The following is a 13,444-nucleotide window of genomic DNA, read 5'->3' as shown; positions in this document are numbered from 1 at the left end:
CAAACTCTCCAGTTTCATGGAATTTCCCTTAAATCAGAGAAAAATACATAAAATCACATAAAACTGGGAAAAACATGTGGGACCGCGTGTCAGCCGGCCGGCCATGCCCTAGCCGTGGCCGGTCCCACACCTTGTGATTCCTTTTTTATTTATTATTTTCATCATCTCATGTATTTTTGCCGGTTTCAACAAAACCATGGATTTTGCATATTTTCTCCAAATATTGCTCAAACGTGCATCAGAAAATATCAAAATTCTCAAGACTGAAGCACGAACACAATGGTGACACGGGCACATCCCCTTGATCGACCAAGGGTGACCCTGAGGCTTGCAAACAGCTGGTCCCGCATGTTTTAATGATTTTAACCTAATTTGCTCAGTTGCTCATATTAGGTTCGAACTCTTCCCAAACAATTGTAAGTTCGCTCGAACGACCATCTACTGGTCCCACGACCATCAAGAGCCGGTCTCATGACCTCTTGGTCGGCCCCTCATGTTTTCTACATCAGGTTTAGATTTGTTGCTCACAGGAGCATTATTTCAGTAAATGATTAAACCAGTATTTAATCATTCTTTCACCAACTGGTCTAGGGATGCACATGGGACGGGACGGTACGGGTTTTTGCCTAGCTAAGTACTTGTACCTCCCTATGGACGGTACCTGTACTTTGTACTTGTACCTGTACTTGTGCAGTACGGGACGGGACGGTACTTGTACCTGTTTAACTCGGTACGGGACGGGACGGTACCGGTTCTTTACCCGTAGCGTATGTAAAATTATAAAAAGAAAATAGAGCAAAAAATCTTCTAAGTTCTATGTTCAAATGAAGTTATGAACCACACACAAAATTCCAGAACCCTAAAATCAAAAACCAAAAAATTACGATCAATTTCAAATCTAAAGAAATCAACAAAAATTAAATAGAAATGAACAAAAACTAATTAATTTTCAAAAACCCTAACTATTATTAGACGTTATTACTTGTTGCTCGGTACTACGGGATGGGATGGGAATATCCTAGAACCGTTACTTGTACCTACTCTACGCACGGTACCAGTTTTTGGTACTTGTACCTGTCCCATCTGACTGCGGTTCCGGGACGGTACCGAGACGGTTTCTGCGGTTCCGGCACGGTTCCACGGGACGGTTCCTGTGCAACCCTAAACTGGTCCTCAAGAGACTTTGGTATTTTTTGCTCATTCGAGCATCTGTGCGTTATATGGTGAACCCGTCATCCCATGTATCCGGTCCCGTGTTGATTTGCAATAAATCATCATTTCGGTAAAATTAGGGTTTTGAATCCAAAGCTCTGCAAAAACGTGATTCTGTGCAGATTTGAACACTCTGATAATTTTATGTTGATTCCATGATTGATATTCATATTTATTATGCTCGACCCAGTAGTTAGTAACTTAAATTAATATTTTATTTGGTCCAGCTACCAACAATTCATCAAAAGAACAATATTTGTTCAAACTAGCAATATTTGCTCGAACTAGCAATATTCGCTCGAACCGACAATATTTACCCAATTAGCAATATTCGCTCAGACTAGCAATATTTGCTCAAATCAAAGAATATTGGTTCAACTATCAATATTCAACAATTTAGCAACACAGTTTTGCTCGTCTTAGGTTATAATGATACCTCGTCTCAGCAGACACATTAAATTCATGAGTTTCGAAACATTTTCTAATCATGTTCAACTCAGCGCTACATGGACTCATCGTCCCATAAAGTCAGCAACTGACTCCACAATCACGAGATTTCAATTGTGTCACATGGGGGGATATTAACTAGGGTTTTGGTCTGGCGGTCTACGACACGTGTGTTCACCCACGATGAGAATGTGAGCAAGTCATGCAATCAGTTGGAAGAGTCAGCAAAGTAGTGGGTGGAAGGTTAACCAAGTCTCCGCATGATGAATAATTGGTTTTAACACAATTTCCCCATTTCCCACTCTCTGATTCCAGCAACTGTCACACTTCATGGGATCATGGTGTTATCAACTCCGGCATTATAAAATGTCTCTGAATCCTGATTGAAGAGAAGAGGTTTTCGAACACTCTAAAAACATTCGCCAAGACGAGCAGTTTCTCATCAAATTTCATACAGACAATCTTTCGTCTACACGAACTCACAGAAATTACTCTCAATTGAGCAAAATTCAATCATTCAGAGCATTTTCACGCTGAATTCACAACACATCTACAATCTCAGATCACCATTGATCTCACGTATTTCTCAGCTTCCCTCCTACAGATAAACCCATCCTCTCTTGTGACCGAATTGACTCTGGAACGGCCATTGTTCTTGGTTTAGGTCGGGGTCTTACAGATTGATCTCTCGAACTTAAAGCACTCCCTTCTTGCAGTGCATCTGTGTAAGGTTCAACATTTTTCTCGGTTCAAGGAGTCTCCACACGATCGACTCTTCAATTCCGTAAAAGCCAGCAAATCGTTTTTCCCCATCCACAATTTTTATCCTAGTCCGAGACATAACTAATTGTAGACTAGAAATAAAGATATAGTTTTGACAACTAAATTTGAAAAAAGCTTGAGATAGCAACACTTGTGAGTTCGACCGAGCAATGTTCTAACAAAAACGTCAACTGAATCTCCTTCAAAGGTTGAATTTAATTAATTTACTATTAGACGTGTCAATAACTAGACCCTACGAATTTAAAAGCACCCCTTAGAAGTATTTGTGAAGAATCCTGAGAGTGAGGGATAATTGTTTAATTCCCACTTCATTAATTCCTAAATCTACTGGTGTTCTCTTTACCCTAAATCTTAAAATTTGGACACTAGTAAGGCATGTTCCTATGCACCAGACAAAACTCACAGTTTGGGATTTTTACACCCACTATGGGTATGGAAAAGTGGAAAAACTAACTGCCTAAGTGTCAAATATAACACTCTTTCATATGTGATAGGGGCTTTACCGATCTATAGAGACTTCATCGCTCAATGGTCATTATAGAGTCAACTATAGTCCTTCGATTGCTCGACGCTATGGTCATCGCTCAATAGTTCATCATCTAACGGTCAGGAAGTCAAGAATTCACTCCCTATAAATACTCAAATTCAAGTTCATTTCAACTCACACCATCTCAACCTCAAATTCGTTTCAACATGGTTAGTACTCGCTACACCGATGTTGCTAGTGCTCACTTCACTCAAAAACAAGATGAATCTCTAATTCGATGTTGGATATCAGTTACAAGAGATAAAGATTTCAACTTAACCACTTTGAATTTACGAGACAGTGTGTTTCAAAGGTTTATGGTGTTAGGTAATGTAAATTTAAGAATAATAAATGCGAGTCTTCAACAAAGATTTTGTTTTATCAATAACGATGTAAGAAAGTATGCAATTTTTTGGATGATAAAGGGGGATCATCCCGACTTATCCATCGACAAATTAGTGAGCATCTTTTTTTTAAATGACTTTATTCTATTTAATTTAAATCATATTAACTTATTAAATATTTATCTGTTTTTTCAGAAAATTAGAGCTCATACCAAATTTGTTGAAGACAACAAAAGACAATTTAGACATGATGAATGCTATTGTCTCTGTATGTGTAGGCCATGTAGGGATTTAATATTGATTAAAAGTTTAATGCGATTGCATTTTTTTAATTAAATGTTGTAACTTAATTAATGAAATGTAATTTGAATTTGAACATCAATTTATATTTTTTATTAATAAAAACAAAACAATTACATCCAAAAACTACTAATTTCCATTCGCCTCAAAGTATGCCTCAACGTCATATAAGAAACTCTTAATTTCTCTAACATTTCTGGAACCCGTGTAAATTCTTGGCTCGGAGACTCGATTAGAGATTTCTTCATTCATGTTCGCCCCTGCAAACATGCTATCGCTGATCAACCTGCGAAGGCTTGTCATCTCCTTGGACATTAGCTTCGCATGGCTTGTTAGTATGTCACTGAATTTCCCCTTCAGTTCAGTCACTTCAGCATTGTCTTCACAATTCAATAAGGATGCATCAAACACCTTGACTTCGACCGCACTTATCCTTTCTTCAAATTTCTTGAACCAATCTGATGTTCTTCCTTAAAGTAAATCTAGCCTGTCATTTTCTTCAGAATTAGAGGAAAATCTAAGCCACTATCACCTATATTCATGGTAATATCACCAAGATCACAATATTTCTCCAATTGATCAAATATACTCGGTAATTCTTTGTTAATCATAGTGCCATTAGAACCCATTTCTAATGTAAATTCTCAGAATATAATGCGCTAGTTATTGCTAACTGAAGAAACAACTTAAGGGAGAAATAAGTGCTTGTGTATTACCCAACAAATACACTTGAATTGTGTACTAAAGACAACTCTGATACCCGAATTGTCACACCCGCAAATGCACCTTGCAAATTTCTGGCACGGATATACCCGGTAGAAACATAGTTCAGTGAATCAAGCTTTACCCATGAATGTTTCAGCCATATAAGTTTTCACTAATGCCAACAGCCATACTACACAGTTCTACAACGAAAGTCTTAGCCTTCTTTCGCTTCTCTTTTCTTCTCAAATGCTTACCATAAAGAACTCAAACAATGTCATACATCCACTAACACAATCATCCAACCAAGAGCATATAGAATATGACACGATTAATACATTTTATTGGATCAAAGGTAAGATATACAAAACTTTCCCACTTAGGGACTCACACAGACTTGTTCCTCTTGAACCAAGCATTTATCTTGCTAAAACTCTCTCAATTTGAGTCTCTCAATATCCTATGTAAGCCTGATGAATTTCATATGACTTTGCACTATTTATACATCAGCTACAATGGCCAAAAACCGTGTACAACACTTGCACACGCATGGGACAACCATCTGTCCATAAGGAAGTTCCATAACCGCCAATAACTATGCCTATTGGACAGTTTATTCTCTAACTCGAGACAACCTTCTACACCTGTTCCAAGACAGTTATGCACACACCTTTTAGGTTACAAAGTTCCTCTATAACCATTTTCCCATTTCTCACACTTTTGGCATGCTTGTAAAGCCATTAACCAACTCCTAGCCGTCACTTGAGCCATAACGTGCAAATTTTGCGCATTACTGAACTTGGCATTGAATCAATACTCATCCAACATGGACCTGTAGTTGTTTTTTCCTAAGCCAATGTACAACTAACATTGCGCTACAATCCTCTCTGTCTTTCTTTTAGCTCATTCTGGTTATTCATGCGTCAAATGCTTCACGTATCCAATTTTCTTGAAAATAACAATGCCTACTCTTGTTTACTAGCTTGTTTGCATTTTTCAAGCCTTGCCCAACCTTGAACTAATGCATAGGAAAACCCTTGTCCTATTATACACTCTTGCATCATCCTTGAGTTTGGGCCAACTCAATTCTGTGGATATGCATCATTGCGAACATTGCATGTTGCATTTTGTCACTTTGGCCTTGTATTTCCTTCCTTCAATGAAGATTCATTGTGTCGCCCAATAAGATTCATTACTTGTATAATGTCCTTACAGTGTAGCTATCTTTGCACGTCAATGGCCCCACAGGGTCCCTCTATCTTAGCGCTTAACAGTATATTTAGTGTACTGCCATCTTGGTTGTTCACTGACTAGGCCATCTATGTTGTAACGTGCCATCTTGGTCGTTCACTAGCCTAACCGGTCATAGTCGGCCACTTTAATGCAGAGTTGACAAGGGCTTCAAGGTCACTAGTGAAACAAGTTAACAGGAATCTAAGTCTATTTCACGTAAATCAATTGTCTAAATCATTTTTATTCGCAAAATATTTATGTAGTTAGTGTTTGGTAAGATAAGATTCTTACGATACTTTGTGTTTGCATAGATTTGGATATATGAGAATTTCCCGTCCTTGGTGAAAGTCAATCCTAATATCAAAGTCAAGACTGATCTTGCGAAGCACAAGCCTAGAGGACGCAAGCATACTTTTGTTGATGGTCAGGATAAGGATATGCCTCAACATCTTATCAACATGCGAGCTGCCTTGGAAAACATGACTGCGGATAAGGAAATCTTCGATCCGTATCGATACGATAGAAAAGATAAAATAATCATAAGGAGAAATGATGTTGCATTTTACTACGGTCCATTGTTTTACCCCCAAGGATTTTGAATGTACAATCCATATCAGGTAATACGACAATCGGTTACGTCAAAGAAAAACCCTATCCCGGTGATGAGCCATTGTTTAAAGTGTTAAGGGAAGAGTGCAACACGTCCCAAAAATCTACTGGCGTCGTCTACACTCCACCACCATAAATTTTTAATTGGGATGATGGACATAACCATAGAATTGATTAGAGTCTTTTGGACGAGGTGATTGAAGGTCATAAAGCTCGTGAAAATTATATGATGTGATACTCCGATTTTGCTCAGCCTACTATGATTAGGGAATAAATTGTTGATCAACCGGCTCATAAGAAGAAGAACACCGCGAAATACCGAACAACAAGTCTTAAGAAATTTTGTAAATATTGTGTCACTCTTATTGTTTTAAGATTTATGCAGATTATTGAGTTTTAATTGATTGTTTTTTGTTTATCTAAAAATAGAAGGACCCTTGTGAAGATGATGTGTTGCGCGAGAGATACAAGAGAGCCTTTGTCGGTTGAACAATAAACTAAGCACATTGACTTTGCTAAGAATGCTGATAATGAAGACTCCACAGAAATGTTCCGCCGAGCAAATGCTAAACTAAAGATTCCACTTAGCCGTGGAGGTGGAAACCAACGACACGATGCTGCTAAACGAGGCTGGAGTGGTGGTCGTGGTCGCGGTCATGAGTGAATTTGTAAAAAAAAAAATGTGTTAGAAAAGTATCTTATGGTCAATGGCTTGACACATGTTTCTTTATGGATGTTTGGACAAATGTTTCTTTTTTTTCCGGATAAATGTTGGATTTATAGTTGTTGAATGAATAATTTTCTTAGTTATATTAAGTTTCAACACCTTAGTCGTCAATGTTTTAATACTTACAAAATGACGACCAGAACAGGGTCGAGACCCTTTTTTTTTGGCAGATTGACGACCCTGGAACCAAAAATTATGTATTTAATAGGGTCGGCATGTTAAGAACATACCGACCTAGACGACTACATATTAGTTGACATTCTTTTAAACCACTATGGTTCCGACTAATTATTGACGGTTGTGGCCATTTCCTATGTGCAAAACTGCTCATATATTGTCGGCATGTTTATAATATTACGACTAGACGACTATATCTTAGTCGGCATGCTTGTATACATCTACAGTGACGACTAAACGTTGATGGATGTGACAATTTCTTATGTGCAAAACTACTTATAGTCTGCATGTTTATAACATTACGACCCAGATGCCCATATCATAACCGGCATTCTTTTATAGATATATAGTGCCGACTAAATGTTGATGGATGTGACCATTTCCTGTGTACAAAAGTTAATCGGCATGTTTATAACATTAAGACCTAAACGACTATATGTTACTCGTCATTTTATAAATAACAGTTGTGACGTCTAAGGATTACCGAACATGACCGTCTTCCAGTGTGCAAATATGCTAATAGTCGTCAGGTAACAAAACAACAATCCTGACGACTATACCTAGTCGGTGTTGTAAGGAAAAGTAAACCTTGACGATGAGGCCGAAATTCAAATTTTTGCAGGTACAATTGCATTGCTTTATTATCTGAACGGCTAGATTTGGGAACTATCTTACAAATATACTAGTTCTCTTTACAAAAAAACACACACCTATTTACATATACTCTTCAAAGCTCATTTAATCATCTACTCTTTCTAACTTTCTCCATACCTCTACATACAACCATGGCATCATTTGATCCAAGTGAAGATTTGACCATAACCAAAACATGGTATACTGAAAGTCGAGTTGCAGATCTCTCCCACATAAGGGTAGAACCTGAAACCTTTTTGGCGAAGATATATAACCAATATAGGCGATACTATGAGAATCCAAAGGGAAGAAGTCTTCAACAAATTCATGATAGGTACCAAATTATCCAAAAAGGCATACGGGATTTTATAGCTATCCAATTAATGAATTTTCAACACTAGCCACTTTATCTTATCTCCTAAACAATTTGCAAATATTTTTAGAGTTTTTTTCACATAAGATAAGTTGTTTGATCTTCTAATTAAACAACACTAACAAAGTAAGTTTGTATTGTGTTTTCGTAGCACGAAGTCGTAAAAGCGCGCTACTTGGAGGAAAAGGGGTGTAGATGGTGGATTTTCGACAAAGGGTAGAATTGTAAAACTATACTCCAGATTCGGCATCCGGATGAGTATTGCGACTCATGTCTCTCATTAAAGCATGAAATCTCATGTCATTAATCTCTGACTGAGAAGGTTGTCTCTCAGAGTACGTGTAGATGCGTAGTCTCTCGGCTGAGGCCACGATATATCTCATGAATACTGAGCAATTTCAGTAATTACTCCGGATCCGGCAATCAGATGAGTATCGAGACTCATGTCTCTATGCATGAAAGATCATGCAACCTATGATGGAGAAAGTCTCTCAGACAAGATGAAGATGTGCAGTCTCTCAGCTGAGGCCACGACACATCCCATACTGTATAGAATCGAAACATTGGGCGGCTCCTAGACTGCATGTCTGCTAGTATAGAGCGACAACGTCTTCGGGATGTAACCAGATTTTCCCCGACTATGCAAGAGGAATATGACACTCCAGCAAATTCATATTGCTCAACCCTCAGATAATTAATGCTCCTAGACATGAAGCCCTTTTAGTATAGAGCCAACAATTAATTATCTCAAATCGTCTGAATATCCAGCAATATTCTACGAGTCGTCAATTAATCGCCTGAATATTCAACAATATTCTACGATTCCTCTTTATATTTCGTTACTTCAATCTGTGGTTCTTCCCAGCAGAATTCCACAGGTTAGTAATAAATATTCAACGGAACAGGCATCTGAGCATCGAATAAGCCCTGATAAAAATGGTGCAAGTGTAATTAGCAGATAATGCACATACCAGCATTTTGAATGCACGAACGAGCATTTCAAAAATACAAATGAATGAGGAACCTATGCAAAATAGGAAGGAAAAATAATAAAATATTAGCAGGGGCGCCAGGGGACTGGGCTCACCAACCGGTTGGTCATGCCGTGACCAGTCCCGCGTCCAATTTCATATTTTATCATAATTTTCCCTAAAATCATGAAAATTACCTAATTTCATGTATTTCCTCTAAAATCACATGATTTTATCAAAAATAATAAAATTAGGGAAAGGTGTTGCGGGACCGATCACCAGCCGGTCGTGCCTTGGTCGTGGCCGGTCCCACACCTCACGTCCCCATTATTTTATTATTTTCCTCTTAAATTATGAAAATTCCCTTGATTTCATGAATTTTCCATAAAATTACCTAATCTCATGTATTTCCTCTAAAATCACATGATTTTATCAAAAATAAAAAAATTAGGGAAAGGTGTTGCGGGACCGAGCACCAGCCGGCCATGCCTTGGCCGTGGCCGATCCCACACCTCACGTCCCCATTATTTTCCTCTTAAATTATGAAAATTCCCTTGATTTCATGAATTTTCCATAAAATTACCTAATTTCATGTATTTCCTCTAAAATCACATGATTTTATCCAAAATAATAAAATTAGGGAAAGGTGTTGCGGAACCGAGCACCAGCCGGCCATGCCTTGGCCGGTCCCACACCTCACGTCCCCATTATTTTATTATTTCCTCTTAAATTATGAAAATTCTCTTGATTTCATGAATTTTCCATAAAATTACCTAATTTCATGTATTTCCTCTAAAATCACATGATTTTATCAAAAATAATAAAATTAGGGAAAGGTGTTGCGGGAGCACTAGCCGGCCCTGCCTTGGCCGTGACTGATAGACACATTTTTGTGTCTAATTTGATATCAATACTATATATTGTTGGCACTCGATTTTGTACTTATTATGGTGTTTTTCGTGTTTGTAGGTATTTTTGGGAAATAAACATTTTTGGAAAATTCGGCTCGAAAAGTTGATTTCGGCACCCGGAGGACACGTGCTATGAGGACTCTCATTTTGGTTAAGAGGCACCTCAAATACTAAGGGGCACCTCAGTTGGGCACCTTCTATTCACACCCCAGAACAGTATAGGGGGACACCATCTTCTTCATTCAAATTTTAGTTTTTGGCGGGAACTTTTGCAGCATACGACCAGAATTAGGGTTCGGATTTTGAAGGTGTTCCAGTGCGATTTAATGGCTGAAATTCTTTGGGAAGTTCTGTTTGAGCATAACAGAGATGGTATGGGCTTTAGAATCAATTATATTTGGTTGGATGATCAGTTCGAAGTAAAACAGGGAAGACACGGAAACTAGCTTTCACCAGCGATGATTTCTGACATGATTTCGAGAGAGTTTGTGTTGGACTTTCTCTCGGATTTTGTTTGATTTGGGCTTGTTTTATCCAAACAGGGATGGTAATGAGATTTGATTAGACAAAATGAGTTGGTTACATGGATTTGGGTGAATCAGAGCACGAGAATATCTCGTGATGTCTCTCTCCTTCCCCGTGTATAACTGAATAATGGCGTGTGATCGGAGAGAGTTTCACTCAATCTTTGGCGTGATAGTAACATGTTTGGAAAGTTTCAGCTGCCACAGACGCATGAGAGAGAAGAATAAGAGATTATTTCCTTAACAGGGCAGGCGAGAATAATATCAAGTAATGGAGGATTATGTGCTGTTATTACGAGTTGTTCTTGGTGCTGTCGAGTATATATAGCCTGCTGGTATGTTTTAGAGAGGGAGATGGAGAGTTAGGGGTGAGAATACAGCAGAGAATCGAGAGTTGCAGAGATTGTCTCTGTTGCTGCCATTGAAGAACATACAACGAACATAAGACCACAAGAAGCAGTCGTTTATGGTACAGTGTATACGACAGTCGCAGGATAGTCTTATATGCTACAGCGATACGACCCACAGCCGAGGGTCGTAGTTCTCTGGTTTGTAACAAATATAATTGTTACAAATCTGATTTTGAATTATTTCTCCATTTTCTCCTTGTAAACACCTTTTTGAGCAATGAAAAATTCCTTTGAGTGTGTTTTCACCATGCGGAGCTGGACCCCATCACTGGGACAACGGAGGAAGCAACTTTTCATGATTGTGGTAAATGAATTAATTCTTTTATTGACTTTTTGCATAGATTTAATTGCTTTATGATTTCTATTAATTATTTGTTATTTTGTTAGATGCCGCATGCTTAGTTATAAATACTTTAGATGCGTCATGCTTTTAACTTACAAATAATATTTTACGAAATCTATTTTTGGCAAAGAACTAGAGTCACAACTTCTTTTGTTTGAGCTATATTGTCTAGAGTTAATGACTGAACCATAACAATATGAAAAGTAGTGGAATCCCGCGTCTCAGCGTCTCTTCATCTTGTGACATAATTTGTATATTTTTAGTGTTTTTCCTTTATTAATCCTAAAAACAATTTCAACAAGTCTGAGTGAACGAATCATCTTACTACAACTCAATTGAAAATACCATCAATTTTTGGCACCGCTGCCGGGGATCGAACCCGGGTCACCCGCGTGACAGGCGGGAATACTTACCACTATACTACAACGACAAAAAAAACAAGACAAAAATTTAAATGGCCATGATAAAAGGACTTTAGAACTTGGATCTTCGCAACTTGTGATATCTTGGTATCATGAACTTCAACAACTTATATCATTTGCTCTTATAACTTTTTGTAACTAAGTCTTCAATTTTTTTATTTTTTTTTATTTTTTTATTTTTTTTTGTAAAGTTTTGGACATTTTTATTTTTGGACATTGGACATTTTTTTTAAACCCTACGGAGGGGTACTTTTAAGTAAACTGTTTGCAGAGAAGGACGGCGATTACGATATCGCTTCGGCCCCTCGGGTTCGTACATGACATAGGATTCGTGGCCCGAGTCAACTTCAACGGTTCATCCCCCGTCTGGAACGGGAGGTAAGAATTCTAAACACCCGCAAATCCCCTGTCAGTGGGTTTACTGGATGATTTTGTATGCTTATATGTTGAGGACCTGAAATCGGATTTAATTTTCTAGTAAAGGGCAAGGCCTGGCCAAATCAAGATAAGGACTCGGATGTCATCACTGTTTCCTTCTTGCCCGCCTTAGGAACACGTAACCTACACGAACCTAAGCCTAAAATTTTGACTAGAACGAGACCGATATGGTAGCGAGCTTAATAGGAAAGTCATTCGAGAAATATTGGTTACTCTTTTAAGCATACTTCGAAGTTCATGATGGTTTCTGTGAGTTGAATGCGTGACTGCACCTCCTTGTAATGCGGTGAGGCCTTGGGTATCAAAGCTCCATGCAGCTTCCCTCGCCTCTATTCCACTTACTTTGACTCGGATTGATTCCAGAGGGGTTTGCTCAAATTGTAACGAATTCCCTTTCGAAGGATTAGAAGCTGGTCTAGAAACAATCTAAGTGGAGCCATCATGCTTTTTGTTTGCTAGATAAAATAGGCTTGTTATGGTTGAGTCAGCCTTCTTTGTGTTTGTTTAGAATTCCCTTGCAGTTAGGATGTCGAACTTGTATTATAATAGCAAATACATTGAGTATCCGACTGAGCAGCTTAGACATTATCCTTTTTATGACTATAATGTGAATAGTGATTGGGAACGCGAAACCTTTGATGGTTATGGTCCATACCATTTTGAGCCCAATTACTATCCACATACCCACAGGTCATACGAGCAAAACAATTATTCTATTTATCTAGAAGAGACTCTCAAGAGTTTCAATGATTCAGCACGGAAGTTATTTATGAAAGATACTTATAATATTCTTCTCCCAGAAGATTCCGTAGAGCGGTCAACTAAGATATCTCTAGAAGAGACCCTCAAGCAATTTACTGAGAATACAAATAGGATTGTGGAAAAACTTGCTCAGGATAGTCTTAATTTCCAATGTAGTTTTCCCAATACCACCCTCGAAAATAAGGATAGTTTTTATTCACATAATCAAGATGACGAGGTTAGAATTGGTAACACTACTTGTTTTGATAAGGTTCGATCATTTTCATGTTATTATAGTGATGATTATGATGAGGATAGAATTGATGAAGAACATGAAATATGTAGGCATAGTGATCAGGAATTTGTTACTCCGATTGAGATTTATAATGATAGTGTTGTTTCTAGTACAAATCCAAATAATTTTAATAATTATTCACCTATTCAATAGGATGAGGATTTGACTAGAGATACCACCGTTTTAGACGATGTAGTTCATGATCCTTTAGCCTGCAGTATGTTGGATAATCCATTATTTGATGTGCCTATCAGTGAATCAGAGGAAGTTATTATGATTAACACCTTAGTTAATGAGCCTTTATTAGAAAATTCCGCTGATAA

At 37.9% G+C, this 13,444-nt stretch overlaps 1 non-coding gene across 1 annotated transcript; it reads right to left on the bottom strand.

Moving 5' to 3' along the window:
- Positions 1 to 11,583: 11,583 nt before the first annotated feature.
- Positions 11,584 to 11,655, bottom strand: TRNAD-GUC. Its single transcript has one exon. It is a non-coding gene; the product is annotated as a tRNA-Asp (tRNA).
- Positions 11,656 to 13,444: the final 1,789 nt, after the last annotated feature.

Source organism: Papaver somniferum, chromosome 3 (genome assembly GCF_003573695.1).
Source record: "Papaver somniferum cultivar HN1 chromosome 3, ASM357369v1, whole genome shotgun sequence".
Lineage (NCBI taxonomy): Eukaryota > Viridiplantae > Streptophyta > Magnoliopsida > Ranunculales > Papaveraceae > Papaver > Papaver somniferum.
This window is presented reverse-complemented; position numbering and strand designations above follow the sequence as displayed.